The sequence below is a fragment of the Solea solea genome, chromosome 4 (genome assembly GCF_958295425.1).
Source record: "Solea solea chromosome 4, fSolSol10.1, whole genome shotgun sequence".
Lineage (NCBI taxonomy): Eukaryota > Metazoa > Chordata > Actinopteri > Pleuronectiformes > Soleidae > Solea > Solea solea.
In genome coordinates, this window is record NC_081137.1 from 22,052,709 (window position 1) to 22,073,598 (window position 20,890).

The 20,890-nt window shown below is 39.7% G+C and overlaps 1 long non-coding RNA gene across 1 annotated transcript in view; it reads left to right on the forward strand.

The window, feature by feature from the left end:
• Positions 1 to 4,612: 4,612 nt before the first annotated feature.
• Positions 4,613 to 20,890, forward strand: part of LOC131458027 (uncharacterized) — a 33,544-nt gene continuing 17,266 nt past the window's right edge. Inside the window, exons 1-2 of the long non-coding RNA XR_009240049.1 lie at positions 4,613 to 4,752; positions 4,910 to 5,060. This is a non-coding gene — a long non-coding RNA (uncharacterized LOC131458027). The remainder of the gene's footprint in view (positions 4,753 to 4,909; positions 5,061 to 20,890) is intronic.

Consider the following 20,890-nt stretch of genomic DNA (forward strand, 5'->3'; position numbering starts at 1 on the left):
ATGTTGCTGACCGTGCGTTTCCTCTTTCCATTCCACACTTTATTGCATTAATTTCCTCCCACCTGAGACATTAATTTCACCAAAGTCTTAAAGTGTTGGCAGTGAAGCAGCGGCACTGGAATTATTCAGTATCGAGTGCCTTGCTCAAGTGCTTTTCAATGGCAAACAAGAGCTGGCGTCTAAAGTAGGTTTCTGAGGTGTCTTTTTTAAAACGTTCCATCATTTTTGTCAGAGAGGAGGTTTGTCAGTGTTAAGAAGATTGACTTTTTCCTCTTAAATATTCTGCATTTATTTAGAGACTGAGGTTGTTGACATGCGGTTTGTTCTAATATTCTTTAAAACATGGTTCTATGATAATTCTCATGCACTCAAATGGGTACACTTGTATTTTCTATTTAGAAGAACGGGACATCAGAACTGGAGCGGGACCATTCTCAAAAAAATAAGCCATCTGCCTCGATAGATTACGCAGAAACAGTTGAATTATAGGCTTTAAGGGCTTGTTTATTTTGTACAAAGTTATGGGTTTTGTGTTTTTTCAGGTTATTATTCATGTTTTTTAAATATATATTTGAGTTTCCCTTTTAGTCAGAGGTGGAAAAAGTACTGAAACATTGTACTCAAGTAAAAGTACCACTATTTTGTTTACATTTAGTAAAAGTAGTGGTCGAAAATGTACTTGTACTTGTAGAGTTAAAGTTACTTTGTTACTTTTTAAGTAAACGTACATAAACAACCTACAACTACAGTAATGCGGGTAAATGTAATTCATTACTTTCCTTTTTAGCTTCCCTTGACTTTGCCTTGTGATTTGAAACAATCTGACCCGAGATAAACGCTTAACCATGAGCTGCAGAAACCACAGAATTCGCTCCAAATGTGAGCACTTCCAGGTATTTGTCACTCCTTGAAATGACACTAAGTTAATTATTTTTGCCACTGTTAATTGCTTTTTCAATCTGATAGATTGCCGTTTGAATATGATGGATGACAGACGGTCGACAATCGTTAATGAAAGTGGTCGCACACTTTGGAAAATCATCAAACAGGCTGGCGTTCTTCCTGCCCTCATCTCCACTTCAACTTTGCTGCTGTGTGATGATTAATCAATCCAGTCTGCAAACTCATTGGATTTAGGTATAGCTGTACATAACATAACACCTCCTTTGGTGCATTTTATTCCATGTGACTGTAGCAGAGTCGTTTGTTTTATTTTCCCCTTTAACTTAATGGAAACATTTAAGTGTAGTTGATGCATGAAGATGGAACACACACTTCTTTTGCTCTGGGGTGAGATTTAAACACACCAGTATTATCTGTCCTTCACTGGGATGTGACAAGCGGAAACCTGATGTTATATGTTTTGTTTTAAATTTCAGTAGATTCAGGCTCATGAATAACTTGAATTAATTGTTCAAATCAACGCAACGGCACCACATGAGAACTGGTATTTTCTCTTTTTCACACCATTCTCTGTAAACACTAGAGCTGGTTGTGTGTGGAAATCCCAGTAGATCAACTGTTTCTGATATAGATCAACAATAATGCCACATCATAGTGGAGAGGAGGTCAATTGAAGGTATAGAGATTTACAGCAAGTCTTTAAGCCAAGATCTGGAACTTTGTTAAGTCTGACAAATATAATTGGATACGTGGTTAAATCCAAAATATTCTATATGTAAATATGAGAGTCAGTGTCTGTGTGTAGTCCATGTATAATGTGGCAGTTATCGATGATCTGGCCTTTACTTGACCTGTGCCCCATTGAGTTGAAACGTCTGCACATGGATTTATGAATAATGGTTTACAGATTTTTTATTATATTTTTAAATAGCATGCTTTTGATTTTTTGTGTCTGTGGCTGATTTGATGTTTGCATTAACTGTGTTTGCACAGTTGGACAGGTGTACCTAATAAAGAGGCTGGTATAAATGTATACTTTTCAGGAATCTCTCTCTCTCAAAGGCTATAGCGATGATAACAGAAACACATTGGATAATGACATGTTGTATAATATTACTTTCCGTGCTCAAACTACCCCTCTTCAAAGTCTGGCACCTCTATCACGTCGAGATGAGAAGACGGCGACAACATGAGGAGCTGTGGAGGAGATCAGTCGACGCAGACGCAGTATAATTACACACATTATTATAAGCTGCAGCTGCTGAATGAGCTGTGATATAAAGATAAAAAAAAATACACACATAGAGAGACACATGATGATAAACAGAGACATTGACTGAGCTGTAGAAGTCAAACCACACCCCAGGACCACCCAGGACAACCGAAATTCACCCAATCCCTCAATTGCCACCTCCGTTATCACCCAGTCAATAAACTCTGGCCCTCGTTCAATTTGACAAGCATCTACATGGGGGAGAAAAGCAATCGCTTAGCAGCGGCAGGTATATGATATTGACCGGGGGAGATAACACTTAGCCTATTCAATCATGCAGGGGAGATTGGGCCGGTGAGGTTTAGGACCGGAGCCAATCCTGAGTGTCTGCACAGCCACTCAAGCAAAAGGCTGCGATAATGGAGGGCACGGAAGAGCCGAACAGCAAACAGACACATTTGTCCTTTCTGTTACGACGAAGGAATGATGACAGGACTCATGTGTTTGTGTGTGTGTGGGGTTTTTTTAGTTTTTTTTTTTATCAAGGAATAATATAGATGTGACCTTGTATCACATTACTGATCAATTATTGTTTTTTTTAAATTTATTTAACCTGTTTTTACTTTCTGTAACCTTTGTTCATAAACTTTGGTAACTTTGCAAGTCTTTTTTCTCTAGGTGAGCTCCCCCTACTTTTTTGGAATCGACTGCTTTATCCTCGGTGTCCTACAATCTCACTATTGTGGAGCCACGTCCATGTTTTTCAGTTCTCGTCATTCACAATAAGCAGAGGCTGGTTTTCCACTGACAGACAGTAGCGGGAGTGGATTTAATCATCACAATGACTCTGAAGCTGTTAAATTAGGGTCAAAATCATGCACAGTCATGCTTTAAATTGTGTAAATGTTATCAACACAATTACACTGATGTGATTGCAGATCTTTTACAGATTATTACTAGTCAGAAATGTTTAACAACCACCCACATCCACGCATCAGGGATACAGACCAACAATAGTTTAGCATTGAGGAAATTACTGAAACTGCAATTTTCCATTTACCTGGAAGGATCTATTTAGCCACTGTGAGGTGCCATATTTGTGTGTGTTTCAAATAAAAAAAGTTTGCTGTTGCATTAAGGATGATGATGATAATGTAGTGAATAATTTATAATTTCTCTGTGAGATGAATAAAGTATCTATCTATCTATCTATCTATCTATCTATCTATCTATCTATCATGATATTTTCATCCCCTTTCAACTCTATTATACATTGTTGAATAAGACTATTTAGAGGTTTCAGATGTTACAGGATGAGAATGTCTGTTGAGTTTTAAATGTAATTCTCAGTGGTTCATGTAAGTGTTTGCTATTAAGAGATTAAGTTATTTGCCATAAACATAAGTAACAGCTGAGCTTGGCTAAGTAGAGGATTGTGTAATTGTTCCAGACATGAAGCTGGGAGAGAAAAAAGAAAATGGTGCATCATTTCTGGAACTTTCTGATTCTGATTTACCCTCTTATGTATCTATTTTGTAACATATTCTTTGAGCTGCTGAACTGTGAATGTCTCTGTGAGATGAATAAAGTATCTATCTATCTAAGAACAGAATTCGTACTGAGTAAAATTTTATTCTGAAAACCAGTAGCAGTAGAGCAGTGACCTGAGTGAAAAACAACACATTTTATTTCATATTAGGGCAATAAAATAATAAAACAGTATGAATTCTGAGATTACAGAATTTAATCTCAGAATTCATGAAGACTCTTCCATACAGGTTAGAAGGAACATCTTTTTTTCTGTTTACATTTTATTGAAAATGAAAAAAGTGGGTACTTAATCTGGGAGGGGGTGGGGAGAGATATCAAAAGACTTTAATGATACCATAATAGTAAAAAAAAAATAATATAATTATGAATGGTTTAAATGTACACACGTATTTGCTCTAAATAGTCAAATTAATTATGATGCCCCCCCCCCCCCCCTTTTTTTTTTTTCAGGTGGTTTGGACCTATCCGGAAGTGTTGGCCAACTATCGCGATAGTTCTGAGAAGTGAGGCAGGCGAGACAGCTGTGCCGTCGTTTACCGGTAAGTGTTTAACATAGGGCGAAATCGCGGTGAAACACAATTACACAACGTTTATTTTAGCAATCTAACGTTCCTTACGCTTTATTACGTGAAGTTTATATTCCCATGTCGTTATTTTTTTTATTGTATTGAGTGATTTTAGTCATGTAACTGTACAGCTCTGCTTTACATTTAAACCACGTGCTAACTTCCGCTACAGGTGCGTCACATTCACCCGTGGTTTTAACAGTAGTAGCTGCTAAAGCTACATGATTGGTAGATGGTCGATTGAAAATAAAACTTCTTAAATCCCATCAAGATCAGAGACTGCAAGTATGAGTACTAATGTGCAGATGGTTTAAAGTAATAACATTTGTATAACAGGCACCAAATGCTGTCTTGTTAATGTGGCCAAAATAATGTTCCATGAAGGTTGTGACAACGTTAGGGGAACGTTCTGGGAACCAAATGTGCAACCAAAAACTAACATTAGGTTTGGAAAACTTTCCATATCAACCACAGGAGAACCCAGGGAGAACCTTCAGGGAACGTCCCTGCAAATAAAAGGTAACAACATAGCTGTCGTGTACTACTACTAACTATCATAAATCTACTGTATTCTGTTTGATTTATGGTGATAAAAAGCCAGGTGAACGATTATATTTTAACTCTGCTTGTACTGTTTATGCTCATCTATATTACTTATGTTTTCACATTGATGCAGTGCTCACTGTTCAGACTCGTGCATGGAGGACCAAAGGACTCAGAGGAAGATACTGACCATCAACCATCAACCATCAACCACCTACCAGCAGGAGTATGAGAGTATATGAGAGTGAGGAACAGAACTCAACAACCATCAACCACAAACTCAGGTCAGTTCTATCCTGCTGTTGTGTGATTCTGGGTCTCTTACTCATATACTGTAGGTTACGCTGATAATACTGTATATGTTTAAATATTGCATTTCCATGAGTAGTAGTAGTTGCTGGTCTTTGAAACGGGGGAAGCTCATTTATACGTAAATCCTTACATAAGTTCTGCAAACGAACAACTAGAAGAGAGCGCGATGATTACGTGAAAGTGAAATGCTATAATAGTGTTGTATATGTACAGATGAGAATGGGTTGTATCGCCAAGCAAATAACACACAACAAGCAGCTATATGTCGTCAAATTCACACAGGACTGAGGCAGAATAGGCTCCGCTGGCGTGTTTGTTTTTTGCAATAGCTGTCAATCGAAAAGTGGTTCCGCCTTTCAGACAGTTCTTCCAATCAGCATGCAGGAGCCCAGCGTCCACGTCCCCGCCCACTGCTCCTTTGACTCCGAGAGAAGCTGGGCTTCCGTGGAAGTACAAACAGCTGATTCTGAACGAACCAGTGACGCGTTCTAATCACGTTCCAGTGCACCTCGACGGCATTTTAGAGCAATCGCCACTGATTTCCACACATTTGTGTGAGCATTGGCGCCGGTGCCCTTTGACAAAAATGAGCAAAGCGTTTATTGTGTTGACATTCCTTTAGTCGTTTAGTGAGGAACGTGCTGCGCTGTTATTACCTTTCTTACAATAATTGTGTTGTGTGTATTCCAGTGAATACAGTGGCTATTTCGTTCTGACTTTATGTCTTGATTTATTTGCTGTATCACATTAATTCCCCCCCCTATCGTGCCTCTCTCTTATTTCCCTCTCTCTCGCTTATCTTACTGATTTCTGACAGCAGAACATGACCTGCAGTCATCCCAGCAGGGCCCAATCAATACCAAGTTAATGAGTCACTTTTAGGTTGAACGAGAATTTGGTGTGTGTGTGTGAGTGAGTGTGTGTGTGTGTGTGTGTGTGTGTGTGTAAAGAACACCCAGACTGCCGTAACAACCATTTTGGACATTTTATTATATCCATTAAGACAGTGGGAAGAATGAAGTCTGATGTTGCCTTGGCTTTTATTTTCTGTCGTAAACTGTCAGTGTAGTTTAAAGGTCAGAGAGGTCACGAGACTTAAAGATAGGTTTGTTCTGATGTCATTGATTTCACGTCTAGGTCCTATTTGTCAAAGCATTGTCTTCACACGAGACACGAGAGGGGCCTGAAGTGTGAAAAGAAGTGTGAAGAACAGATTTCCTAATGCTTGAATGATTAAGAGTTAAGTTTTTTGTCATTGAATGAGTTTTCTTTGGACACAGACTCTTGAACATGAATTACAGTAGTAGTGGCTTAGGTGTATCAATACCTTGCCTTTATGCTTATTTATCATTTAATTCGAAAGGAAAGGAAGTGTGAAAAGTTGACGTATTAATATGGAAATAGTTTTAGCGAACAAAAAAAACACAACATTCCTCCACTTACTGCACGAAAACAAATCAATAGCTGTTAGCGCTGCTTATTTACTTTATCAAGTTGTTATCGTTGTGTGGAGACTGGCGACACAGGCTCTGAATTCCAAAAATCCCGGCTGATGGAGACGCACATAAATGCAGGTTTTCTTTTAAAAGACAGTCGCTAATTCTGTTTTAATGGAAGTCTACATTCATGAGCATAACATTATCAGACAAAGCCTTTTATTTGTCTGTAATTCTCAATTAAATGAATATTGCAACAGTGTTTTTCACACCAGATGCTTTTATTTTGTCATAGTCAGAAACGGATAATGTTAATCTGGAAATAATTGTATTATTTTCCCCTCTGCTGTTATGTAGGTCAATACCTGCGGAAACACAGACTTCTAATTGCTGCAACATTAAAAGCCTGCGTTATATGTTGCCTGTAAATGGGAAACATGATTAACTTAATATGGAGGTTTTAATTAAATGTAACACTGAAGAAAGTGTTCAGTATCAACAGGAGACATAAATAAAATATTGATCTGGTGCTGCAGTCGATTCTTAAACGACTTTATGGATTATACACCGAGACCAGTTCATTTATTTTTATTGCTATGTTTTTAGTATTTAGTGTGTCGTGTTATATTCTACATAATATTCTACAGAACACATGAGCTTCAGGATCTTTATGGAGATCATTGTCCAGATAAACATTCTCCGTCATAACTCCCGACAGTTCAACGTCGCCTGTAATGGAACATATTCGTCCGTCTGCGACTGTCACTTCAGCTCAATCACCTCCCGTTTCGGCGAGCCATTTCTTTTTTTTTTTTGGCACCTGACATATCGAGCCATTCCCTCTTCATCTCTGTCATCGCGTGGCACCGCTTTGACACGTCACTGACAGTTGTTGTCACATTTTTCTTATTTCCTGTGTGCCCTTGTGTGACTTCTGACATTGAGAGGTTTGCCCCGCGTTTTCTGCCTGCTTGTGTCTGACAACGGGAAATTCAGGCTTCACACTTTAAAGTTCTCGTTACGACTGGGGGACATTTTGTGAATGAGACTTGACAGAAATGGAGTGGAACAGGCAGCTGTGGAGCACTGTGATGTAAATGTGCTTAAAGGGAGACATTCATGATGGTCACATTTGCAATTTGTAAGGTAAGGAAATAAAACGACATGGAAAACAACTGAATTGGTGTCATTTACAATCATATTACTATAATTTACTCTTAAAGTAAACACTTTAAACTACACATCAACAATCTATGTAAAGTATTCTTTTATAAAATCTCTTAAAAAAATCACTTACCACCTACTGCCACTTGAGGCCACCACATAGTGAAGTTGGCCGTTTTGATGTGTGTGTGTGTGTGTGTGTGTGAGGATGTGAAAGAACACTGCTTAAATAATAAGCTTCATATTCACTTTTTCTGTGGTTGTGCTTGTTGGAGGTTTCCTGCTAAGGTCCTTGAGTTTTTAAAGCATCATTTGTGAAGTGGATCTGCCACAGCTGCCAAAGATGCCCTCTCTTCTTCAAAAGTTTGACTCCGGACAAGTGAACTGGAGCAAAGCCAGACGCTCATTAAGGGTCATTTGTTTAAACGAGACAGTGAAACAGCTGAACGGTTAGTTAGACAATGATCTGGGATATGACCCTGCTCACTCGCCGTAGAATTAACTGGAATGCATGGAGATAAAAGCAGATGATGCGCACTGACTTCTGCTGGTGATTCATCTATTCCTGTTGTACTGCAGTTTATATTTGCAAACACATGCGTCCGTAATTAAGAAAAATGAATCAGATAATTAGAAGTATTTAAACATGAAAAAATAGGTTTATATCAAAATATGGTAATAGCCAAATAAGACTTTTCTGAACTCATTGTAAAGTTGTTGTACTTTTAATTGAGCAGCACTGGGGATGGCCATAAATCCTCATTGCGGAAAAATGAACTTTTCATTTTTTAAATATCAGTTTTTATTAGTCAGCTCGTGTGTCTCTGGACAGCTGGAGAGACCGCGTCCTCGCATGCATTATGGATGAGAAGGAGCCTCGTTACGCCGCACGTCAGGCAGAGTTCATACAGGAGAGGCTTTAAGTGCAGACTCAGGAAAACAAGTGTCGTCAAGACCTTTCATTCGCTATAAAAAGAAAAGCCCGAGTTCACCATCTGTAGCTCTTTTTTCATCAGTGGCAGGTATCCCCGTTTCATCCGTCATGTTGTGCCCTTTTTAAGTCACGATATAAAACCGAGGGGACAAAAACTCGTAAAAATAATCACTTACTTTTTTCCCCAATTTATCTGCAACTGTCAGAAATTCACAAAGTCTGAATCTACTTAGAAATAAACCTGTTTTTCTTTGACATAAAGTAGGCAGTAAACACAGGGGATACTAATAACATTAATGAAGCTGCAGTTCTATTTAAATCTGGAGCCTTAATTAATGTCATTAGCAACACTTTGGTTCACCTGCTTTCAAAGCTGCCGTGAAGAGTCTTTTGATCGTCTTTGATTCATTTTCGATCGGCTTGGTTGTTGTTTGATATCTGGTTTGGTGAGTGTTTTGACCTTGGGTTTATATTACTGTATATCCAAGGTAGTGACTCATCTTTGAGTCTTGACTGCAGAGCGGACACACCATATTGTCTGCGTCTCCTAACAATCTGCTGTTTAATGTGCGTATGTGTAGTTTAGGGTAAGGTTATTATATATTATATACACACACACACACAATATGTCAAGGCTACATGTTGCGTCAGGTTCACATTGTCGGTGAAATTGGTCTCTCTCCCTGGATGAACTTCATCCCCGTTTCACACCAGACATTTTTACTTGTCTTAGCAGGAAAAAAACACACAATGGCACCAATTTATTCAAGTGGCCCAGTAAGTCATCACAGTGTGACAGTGATTCAGCATGCACAACACCAGGACCCTGCAAGCAACTCAACACACAGACGCTGTTATTATTGTTTTTTACCCGCGTCTCTTGCAGTGATGTGTTAAATGTCTAATTGATTCTTATGCTTTTATTTAGCTTTTATTTAGCTTTTATTTTTTTAAAACCTTTTTTTTGGCATGCATACCTCTCATTACTGTAACTCCTAGTGATTTGTGATATCGAGAACATTCAAAAAACTATGTCAGCTGAGATTGACATAGCAGCCCCGCGTGACCTTGGATGGATGGATACTGGAAAGCAGAGAAATAGAGCTTTGCACCCATATACTTGTCATTACGGTAGCTCTCAGGACTTCTGTAGAACTTCCAATCACAGACCAGATTCACCTTCTATCGAAAGTGAAAATTATCTTGAAAGAAGGGGCAGAAGCAAAATAAATCCTGATTATCATGTCGGTCATAAGAAGGTTAAAGAAGGCTTTGTATTTTTGTCCAGTTGCATCGTGAGAGCAGCACAAATACAGATTAAATGGAGACGATTAAAATGTTCAAATCACTGCTGATAAACATGATAAATTATCTAAAATTTAAGTAATGTAGTCTCAACCAACCAACAGCAACGAGTCTGCCAAAAACACCATCTACTGTCAGATGAGCACTGATTGTACACAGTGTTCTCACCAGGATTTTTTCACATCATAGGGGAGGACTGCTGCGAGTACTGTAGGGGGGTCCATGGAAAATTTCAAAATGTATAACCCTCTGAAACATGATTTCCTGCATTTTGAGGGCCAAATTTAAACAGGTAAAGCTATTATTTCGACGGTACCGATTTAAAAAAAGGAAAAAAGCAACAGAAAAGCCCCCCTACGCCGGTTGCGTCAGCGAGAACCCTGGTACAATAGTTTCTGCATCTTGTATACTGAATGTGAACAAACATATCCTCAGTATTCTGCTGTGAAAGTGTTGAGCGCAGCAGGAACACACAGGGGTTATAGAGGTTGTTTACCACCACAAGGCGGAAGCATAGCTTCAGACTCGGTTGAGTTTGAAACAGTTTGTAATGCTTTCATCTTAAATGCTGAAAGTTAAGCCTCAAAAGCAGAGTAGCCAGAGGAAGGTGAGAGCGTTTGTTGAAATCAGAGTCAGAGTGATGGACTGTGGCTATTTCCTGGAAGCACTTGGTATGAGTGCAGCTCCAGTTCCTACTGAGCTCAGAAAATATTCCCACTTCCAGCGCTATGACAGCGAAACCTGACATACAGTGAATGAAACTTGAGATTTCTATCAAAACACTTTATCTGTTACTTGAAAGTCACCTGAGACGAGGAGTATAAATGAGTTGTAATCATGTGTTGCCAAGCTCCTTTCTAAATTACCCATATTAGCGCGAACAGCTTGGACTGGTCCCAGATAATTACTGTTATCAATAACTCATGCTATTTTGCCTCATTTCCTGTGACTCTGCACTGTTAGGCAGTCAACAATCTGTTCGTCACAGCATGGACTTTCAAGGAGACTTAATCACATTGTTAGAGGCTTTTGTCAAAGTAATGTGATTAGATTAGATGAGGAGCAGCATTGATTCTGAGGTAACAGACATGAGACTTTACTTCATGTTGACTGCAGATCAGTAGGGTTTTAGTTTAGCTCATTGTGTCACTTTTGAACGTCGAGACATCATCTGTCAATTATGACGCGTGTAGGATTTAATGTATAACATGTAATTAATTATATGTCACGAGGGAGAACGAAACAAGAGTGTAGTGACATCATGAGGTAGTGTTCTTCTCTATCACATCACTGAAGTCAGTCCACCACCTGGCTAGTTTTTTATTTATTTATTTATTTATTTATTTATTTATTCAGTGATTCATCAGCAGAGGTCATTCACTCTCACTTGAAAAATGTGTCCCAAAAGGTTCTGCAAGCTAAGCTGCTGCTGATGACTCCTCAGTTTGTTTTTTCTCATATGATCCTGACACCTAAGATCAGGAAAGGCTGCTAAACCCTTCTGTTCTCATTACTGTAACTCCTAGACCGTTTTTTGGTATCCAGAAAATTTAAAAACTGCGTACTGGCGATCTGTCCAGGGTGTGACCCCGCCTTTTGCCCTTTGTCAGCTCAGATTGACACAGCACCCCCCCCCCCCCGTACGACCCTCATGTGGAGGATAAAGCGGTAGAAGACGGATGGATGGGTTCTGGCAAGAAGTGAAATAGAGCTTTGTGCGCGTATACTTGTCATTACGGTAGCACCTCAGGACTTCTGCAGAACGACTGTCCAATCACAGACGAGATTGACACTTTTGTGACGTCAGCTTCTTAGTAAAGGTTGAATAACTGCCAGATATCGAAAGTGAAAGTTATCTTGGAAGTCGTAGCAGAAGACTTTTTTGACAATACTACAGGCATTAAATCAAAATAAAATAGAATCCAAAAAATCCTATATATATATCACATGGTTCACTGTGCATTGATGTAAAAAATGTCTATTAAAATCAGCAAAAGTATTATAGCTGAGTCATATTTGGGCTGTTTGATTCTTCATTTTGGGAGTTGTCTTTGAAATGACTCAGCACTTATGTGTTGTGAACATCTTCATACGTTCATAAATGGCCCTAAATTACTCTATCGGACTAATATCGGTGTTTGTAGATACTTGAGTTTGTTATATATCGGTAATGGACATTTAAAATTTGTATCGTCTCATACTTAATTAGTACTAAAAGGTACATTTGACTATTTCAGGCCGATTATTGGTACACTGACGTGATGTGTCAGTGGATATACTGTATAACTGAAACAGCTTGAATGAGACTTCACATTTATCTCGGTGTGAAATTTTGGGATAATATAAGCGCACACACCTCAGCCAAATATGCATCTTGTCAGTTTGTTAAACCTTATTTTGTGCTTTATTTAGCCCACTTATATTCACACACACCGTAAAGTACATGCAAATGACAATCTGTGAATTGCTTTTCTTCAATTGACCGGGGGGGGTGGAAGTGAAAGTGAGATGATAATCTTAAATCTCTTTGATATGTCAGACCTGCACAGATTCCTGTTCGTGCCTCGTTCCATTCAGCTCAGTCTAGCCCTCAGGACTGTCTCATAGATAACAGACACGGGGATTTAACCTCTAGAGACGCTGTCCAGGAATTTCCATTTGCATTAATGTGCATCACCTGCGCACGTCCGGAGTTTCACTCTCTATTGTATGAGGACAGAGGCTTTACAGTGAGGCACACATATGGGTGATCTGTGAGCAGCTCATCACCACGCGCTGCACCGACGTGATCAAAGTATCCTACGTATGTACCTGAGCAAAACTCCTTTGAGAATTTTGGATAAATCCTTGAAGATGACACACAGTCGAGGATAAACATTTACCAGTTATTTATTATCACGTCACCTATGCTTGTAAACTAGAATTTACCCGATGAAACATTTTAAGGGAAACGCGGCTTAATTGCTGTGAGAATAGCGGAAAAGATTGGAACCACTTTCTTCTGTCTGTTAAGTGTAAAGATTCATCCAGCGAACAGTTAAGCACAGCATTAAGACTGAAAACATTAGGAAACAGCCTGGTGCTTTCTGAATTTATACAAATCCAGCTGCAATCTCCTCTAATGCTGCTGAACATGTTTAAGGTTTGGGTTTTTGTCAGAGAAAAATGAAAGCACTGCAGGTTGACTTATCACATGTTATTGAGGTGGTGCATTAAAGTCTAATTAAAAAACCTCCCGTGCTACAATTATCCATGTTTTAGAGGTTTTATTTTGGGTGAAAACCCTGCAGCACAATCTGTTTTTAGGAATAATAGAAACCTGAGGCCACGGCACAGAACCCAGCAGAAGCACACATAAGCACTCTGTGTCACACAGTTGATGTACTGTAAGGACCGACTCTACAGTATCTACATGATTCATGAGGCGGCACTTGGACTGGGATTAAGGTTTGACCCATTTTTTGTGTCATGTCTGCAATCAACAACAAAACAACAATAAAAAACCAAACACTGTAAAACGTTGATGTAAAGAAGTTCATCCCACACTTGACCACCAATGTTCATACTCGGGCTTAAGTGTCAAAACTCATAATAACGCTGCTTCAGTGTACAATGTGAATGTGAATTTTTTTTGTTAGTCAATCTAATCAGTCCGGTGGTGACTTGATGTATCTCTGACTCAACCTCATGGAGAGCACAGTCACAGTCTCATATTTTATTTAGACAAAAGTGTGTTTAGGTTCTGGACTCCGGTATGTTGTCCTGCTTTGTCCCCCATCAGTCTGCCTCAGGAGGAGCGGGGACGACTTAACACACAAGTCCTTGACTAGTGCTCCACTGTGCAACTTTCTCTACGAGTCAAAAATGTTCCTCGTGCGTCACAGTGGTGCACGCTTTGGGTTTTGTCGCCGTAGCGCGGAAGCACAGGGATTTCTGAGGGTAAACATTTTTCTTTTTGCTGTGTGCTGTAAGGAAAAAGGGGGAATTAAGCTGTGCGGTAAGCGGGCGAAAACAAAAGCCATTGTTTGCCGAATGCAATTAATATTACATTAAATATCACAAATAGCACGGATCACAACATCGGTAACTGGATTTGTTGTTGCAGCAGAACGCTCGGTCAAACCATGGAAGATAATTTAAACTTCCTTTTTGGTATCCTAACTATACTGTGTGTGTACCACTGAGACACATAAATAAATCCTACCTTATAGTCTAAATGCAGTCTAAAGTCTTTTCTGTCCTTCACACCAGGCACACTAAATAATAATCATGTTTACATAATGTTATATGTTAATACAAATTGTTATGGGATAACATGTTATTAAAAAAAGGCGACTCACAGATAAAGATATGGCCAATGTTGATGTATTATGTTACGTTATGTTACTGCTTTGCAGAAACATGGAGTTAAAAAGTGGTGATCCAGTATATGGATGGTGGGATTGCAACGCAGAAGTGATCAGTGCATCAGTGGAATAAAAAAAAAGCCCCCGAATCTCTATTTTCGTTCCGTCTGAATCAGCAGCTTTTAACTGGGGCTCGTTAGTGGTGACCCGGAGCGCCGTCGTCGGTGCAGCAATAACTCGACAAATCAATTAAACTTATGAGCAGTGCTTGCGTAGGTTAGTTTTTCAATGAACTGAACCTGAACTACTGACCTGAAACTGAGCCCGAGTAACAGTGATTTATTCATTTAGTCAGGGTCAGCCGTTTTCCCAGTCGGTCTTTATTCAGATGTAATAGCCTCAACATGTCGACAATCATGTTAATGATATATATTTATTGATTTATGCCATAACCGTTGTTTAAAACTACCTTAAACTGTAATATTTCCATCAAATATGTGCACCTTTCCTCTCTGTACCGCTTCCACTCCCATTCATTAGTCCCTCACTTGAGTTTATTCTCCTCTTCTTGCCTCTTAATCCACTCATTATCTTCATCTCTCTACTGTACTGTACGGTGAGGCCTCATGCTGGTCTGTGCTGAGGAGCTTAAGTGTTCCCGTCTTGAGCGGACACGCGTCGGCTCATCGCTCCTCCTCCTTCATCCCAATGTCACCATGGTTGATCAACACACTGGATACTTCTATCTCTTCCTCTGTGCGTCTTTCACCATCTTCCTCCGGTAATATTATAATACAGTATTTTCATTGTCAACATCATTGTCTCACCAGTTTGCTGTCACTTATTTCCTCAGCTGTAATTGCCTGCATCACTTTCTCTCTCTCACACACACACACACCACTGATTAGTCCCATGACCTTGATAGTATACAAACAATTACTGAGTCAGCGTCATGCTAATTATCTGTTTACAACATTGCCTGGTGTGAATAATATTCCAACAGCGTCACCTCCGTATCCTCCGTTAAAGGACGGATGGTGCAAGACTGCTGCAGATGCAGTCATGCATGCTATAATAGTCAGTACACAGGTCTATTCTACACAGATCATCTCATACTTAATGAGAGTTTGACTGCAAAAAGTATGCATGAATGTATTTATTTTCCTCCCCGCCTTAAAAACAACGATGCACAGACATCGGCTCGGGGCCACGCACCCGTACATGTGACGTTACACATCTTGCAACATCGAACGCGCTCCTCCTGGTGCAAAATAATATCCGAAATGGCACGAAATAAACTCCAATGGCAGAAGCCTGTTGCTGAGAACCACCGGGAGGCTGTTTGTATATATAGCAGAAAGAAGATAAGCGTAGCCTCGATGGGCATCAACGCTGTTCGAGCTTTGTTCCTTTCCAGCAGTATGGTTGTGCTCTATAGATTTAATTGCAAACTAAAACTGTTTTGTAAGTTAAATATGTGTTAAAATATTTTGAGAAGGTCTTGTAAAAAGGTTTGTGTAACAGCATGTCTTCTCAGGTGAGTATTTTGGATTTTTGGTAACTGGTAAATGTAGTTATTAGCTGTGGTCATGGTTTCAACCCTGAGCCCTTTAATGACCTTCATTTCTTTTTTGGTATATCATCTTCAGCTTGTTGATTTCTAAGTTTAACAATCGTTAAATCTCTGCACTCTTTTCTTTTATTGCATTTGTAAAGTGTCTAGAGACTTGGAGCAGGCTCTTTGTGAGGGTCGGCACTCGCCGGCTCACATTTATTTTCACTCTAGAAATACTACAGTATGAAGAAAGGGCTCACGCCTTATCTCCAGTCCAGCGTGTTGTGCATGCTTCATGTGTGACATCCCGCACAAGCACATATCCTTTCACTTCAAACAACAAAGGACACGCCGGAGAGCTAATCAGACACCTGCTGCAGATAAATGTCGGAGCCTCTTTCCTCTGGAAATGTGATTAAACTGTGCAGAGGGGCTCGATGCTGAGGACGGAGGAACACATCTGTTTACACATCTACGTGTCACAGTGGTCACAGCATGGATTTCTATAGATGTGCCACACTAGATATAGCATATCCAATCTATAAAGGGGATTAGATTCTAGGCTCTGTGTGTATGCACAGCAGGAACCATAACAATGCTGTTAAAGTCAGGAAAGATGAAAACCCAGCACGGTATCATATGTGGAGAGAGCGGACATTTTTTGTTATATCTCAGGATTAGTCTCATATTATTGATCAGCAGCTCAGGTTTCCAGGTAATTTTTAAATGCGTGGGGGTTTTCCGATAAAGAAGCATCAGATAAATTCAGATAAAGATTCAAAGATTGAATCCTGGTACCTTGAATGTGAAAAGTTATTCAGCAGTCAACGTTTCCCACTCATGTGCTGCAGGCTACTTTGTTTTTACCTTCTTTCAAGTTCATCCCAAACCACCTCCACATCCCTAATACTAATAATTTAAAAACATAATTCTTTATACATTTTAGGTGTGCTAGGAGTGTGGATTCTGCAGTTATTCCATCCTGTGTGTGTGGACAGCTTTTTACACCAGTAATTACGTCCAATGCCACCGTTTTATTTGAGCTATTATTTCTGAGTTGAGGTGAGCGCGGGTGCACAACCCTCTTGTTTGTTACAGCCTCTCCTTTTGTTTGAGGCCGATAAGTTGAGCATGTTTTTATGCATTTGCCCATAAAATGTTGAAAGCAACATCCTCTCTCCCGCAGCGACCTCCTTGACCCCTCCTCCTCCCCGCTTATTCATCTCTCCGCCTCACCCACTCTCAATTTCCCTCTCGTTGCCTCATCCACCCCCCGTCTCTCCACTCTCTCCCTCCTCACGCGCCATCTGCGGCGGCAAACTCCTCTGTGGTTAACTAGCGCCATCAGGTTGTGTTACTTTTCATTGTCTGCTAATTGGATTTAGGTGTTGTTAATTGTGTTCAGTGTTGTATCTGCTCACAGCTGCGCTGGCAGAGCCAGAGACCTGTGATTACTCTCATGTCACTAATTGCGCTGATGAGCTTTGCCAAAGCTCAGGCGAGCTTTTGGTAATGACGCTAAACACATTTTCAATTTATATGTCAGAGTAACGTGTGTACAAATTAAAGAGGGACAATTGTATATGTGTGTGTGTGTGTGTGTGAGTAGTTCAGTAAATGTGTTACAAATAATAATAGTCTGCAAAACTAAAACATTTGTGATGATAGCTTGTTTGAAAAGTGCCATATGTGCTTGTTTTATTTAAAAAAAAGTTATGTATGAACAGTACCTGTTGATCACCGATATATAAAGTGACTGGTTTTCATAATATCTATTATTCAACAAGAGGCTTGTATCACTCTGGTCTTTGTACAGTAGCCGCAGTAAAATAATTGAAGTGGTCTGAATAGATCTTTGTGAGTTGTGACTGTTGTTGCTGCTGTAAATATGTTTAAATAACTCTTAATTCCTGCCTTTTATTCAAGTCAAGTTTGAAGGCCCATTGTACTTTTAACTTTATGAATTCATGTCTATGTCTAAACTGTGACATAACTTAAAGTTTGGACTTTAAATCTTTCCAATGCTTCATCGAGTATGTCAGGTTTACATGTTTTTATGTGGGGGTCAAGTGTTAGCCATAGAGAATGTGTGGCCATTTCATTAAAAATCTACATCCTGATATGAAAGTGGATTCCCTCATAATGCCTCTCTGGGCGTGCATAATGGTGTTTGGGCAGTCATGAAACTGTTTTGACAGCTTAATTAATGCTGTCATCTCCGAGACTGACACACTAATTACACAACGTGACACAAATAATTATGATCTTTGACGCTTTCAGCTGACGCAGGGAGACCTTTGGTGTGTGAGAACCCCGCCGCCGTTTAAAGATCTCTATCCGTTTCGTACTCTGACTCCTCCACCTGAAACAATTACACATTTGTCAAATAAACTGCCCGCACGCAAACCTCTCAACCCTTGTATGTAATGGATTTCCTTTGGTTGTGAAGGCAACACACCTGACATATGGTGAGATTGTCAGCCACTGGATTTCTGCAGAATCATATTAGTGAGGTAAAATAAGCTTAATTTATCAAGCAAGTTACAAGTTGATGAGTCACTGCAGTGCTGCCTGGATTCTGTGGTTGTTGCACCTGTGTGGTCCACTGATGATATTAAAAGTACTAATTACAGACACTTAAATCCCTTCCGGGTCACACCAGCCTTTTTGATAACACATTTTATTTGGTGGATTTCATGGTGACACCAAGGCAAACGACAACTGCTTCCCACTAAATGATTAAATCACTGGTGGAAAAGTATGGAATTAGATTGGTGTCAATATTTTCAAACAACACTTTTTAAGAAGCAAATAAAATATCGATTTAATCATTCAAGAATACTGTATTTTATTGCCAATATGACCACCAGCTTGTTGCATGAGTGGGGTGAAGTCTGCCATCTCTGATTGCCTGTTTGTTGTTTGTGCCATGGTTTTTTGTTTGTGGGCGGGCCTTAAGAAGCTGCCTGCTGATTGATTCGGAGCGACAGCTCAATGGACCGGAAGTCGTCACAGGCTTGGATTCACTGTCCGTCTGGAACCCGTTCCCCAAGTTTTTCCCCGTCGACATCCGACAAAATAATTGTAGATATCTAACGTTTGTCAGATTTTATAAACGTTTGATATTTGTTTGTCGGATATTGACGAGGAATGAGATCTGTGACTACTTTCCATCCCTTGAGCTGTCGCTCCAAAATTCAGTAACCAATCAGCAGGCAGCTTCATAAGGCCCACAAATGTTTTTTCAAGCAATGAAATCCAATATTTTTGAATGGTTAAATCAACATTTAATCTGCTTCTTACAAAGTGTTGTTTGAAAATATTGACACAAATCTAATGCCATAGAAAACCAACCAGCCACAGACTGCAAAACCAAAATGAAGGGGAAAAAAAAGGAGAATTTGTAGCATAAGCAGAAAAACAAGTCCAAATATTGGTCCCCATGTGTCCCCAGTGTAAAATTTACAAATTTCTGCTACAGTATGGACTACATGTCAACCATAATGTATAACCAATAGTGGGAGGGAGCTCCCCCCCCCCCCCCCAAGATACTATAGAAAACATAATCTGTTATCCCAGCCAGAGAATGTTTTAGAAAGCATAAGATGCAGAGAAAAGCAGTGCTTTTGTGTAATAAAACAAATAGTGTTTACAGTATGACAAAAATCTGTATGTCCATCTGTTCATTTGTCTCTCTCTCCTTTTTGTTTTGCTTCTCCCTCGGTCCTTTCACAGACTCTTTGGGGGGGGGGGGTGGAGGAAAACAAATAAAACCAAGCTCTGCATTACAGCGCTCTAATTACTCATTTGAACGCACTGCCTCTCACAGTTTACAGGCCAAACACAAATAAAGTGGAGGGCAGAAAATGTCCCACGTAACATAAACCACAAGTGCAAACATCACATCCATCTTGGGCACCGCGTGATGTCTGATATAACTAATGTGTTTGTGTAAGTGAGTGTGTGTAAAACTGCATCTGCGTTTGTGTGTGTGTGTGTGTGTGTGTGTGTGTGTGTGTGTGTGTGTGTGTGTGTGTGCGCGCGCGCGCGTGTGTGTGTGTGTGTGTGGGATGCATTGACTTTGTCGGAGTGTGAACACAGGGTGTGTCCATTTGTCTGTCTCACTGGGAATGTTTTAGTGCGTGTGTGAATCACAGAGTCTAACTAATGTGTGCTGGCGCAGGGTAAATGCATGCGGGGGGTAAAGCCACATCAGCGTTTACATCACGGTAACTGTCACTGCAAAATATCTGCGTCACAATCCCCCCCCCCCCCCCTAAAAGTCTGTACGAATATCTTATAATGCATTTTGTGGCATTCTTTATTAAGAGAGAACTGAAGGCACTTGAACTTATAAATGTAATGGCACGTGTCCACTGGGGTTGCTATGCTTCTTAGCCTCGCATGCTTCACGGGTGTCATCTGATAGATGGTTAGAAGGAATACTGCCTATGGGCCGACACAGGCCTGCTACAACCGTGGATTGTCTGCTGCCAGAGGTTCAAAATGGTCACTACTACTACACTGTGTTTGTGAATGATTTGTGATGAGAAATAAGGCTTAAGAAGTTGCTGTTTTACTTTAATAACTAGTAGTTGCATCGTATGATTGTTGTTTTGCGAGGTGGAAGTTGGGATGAGACGATACCACTGTTTTTGTGTCCGATGCCGATATCACAAACTTGAGTATCTACCGATACCGATATTAGTCTGTTACAGTCATTTTAGACCATTTATGAACTTGGAAAGTGTTAATAACACATTTATGCTGAGTTATTTCAAAGACTTAATTCTCCAACTGTGTAACAAATATTGTTCAGCTGCCACTAACGATTATTTTCGTAATCGATTAATCTGTTAATTATTTTCTCAATTACTCGAATAAATGTTTGGTCCATAAAATGTTAGAAAACTGAAATGAAGAAAATATTCACATTTAAGAAGCTGTCGAAAATCAGAAATCTTGTTTTAATCATGAAAAAAGCTTCAAACCGATGAATCGATTATCAAAATAGTTGACGATTCATTTAGTAATCGATTAATAGTCAATGAATGGAGTAATT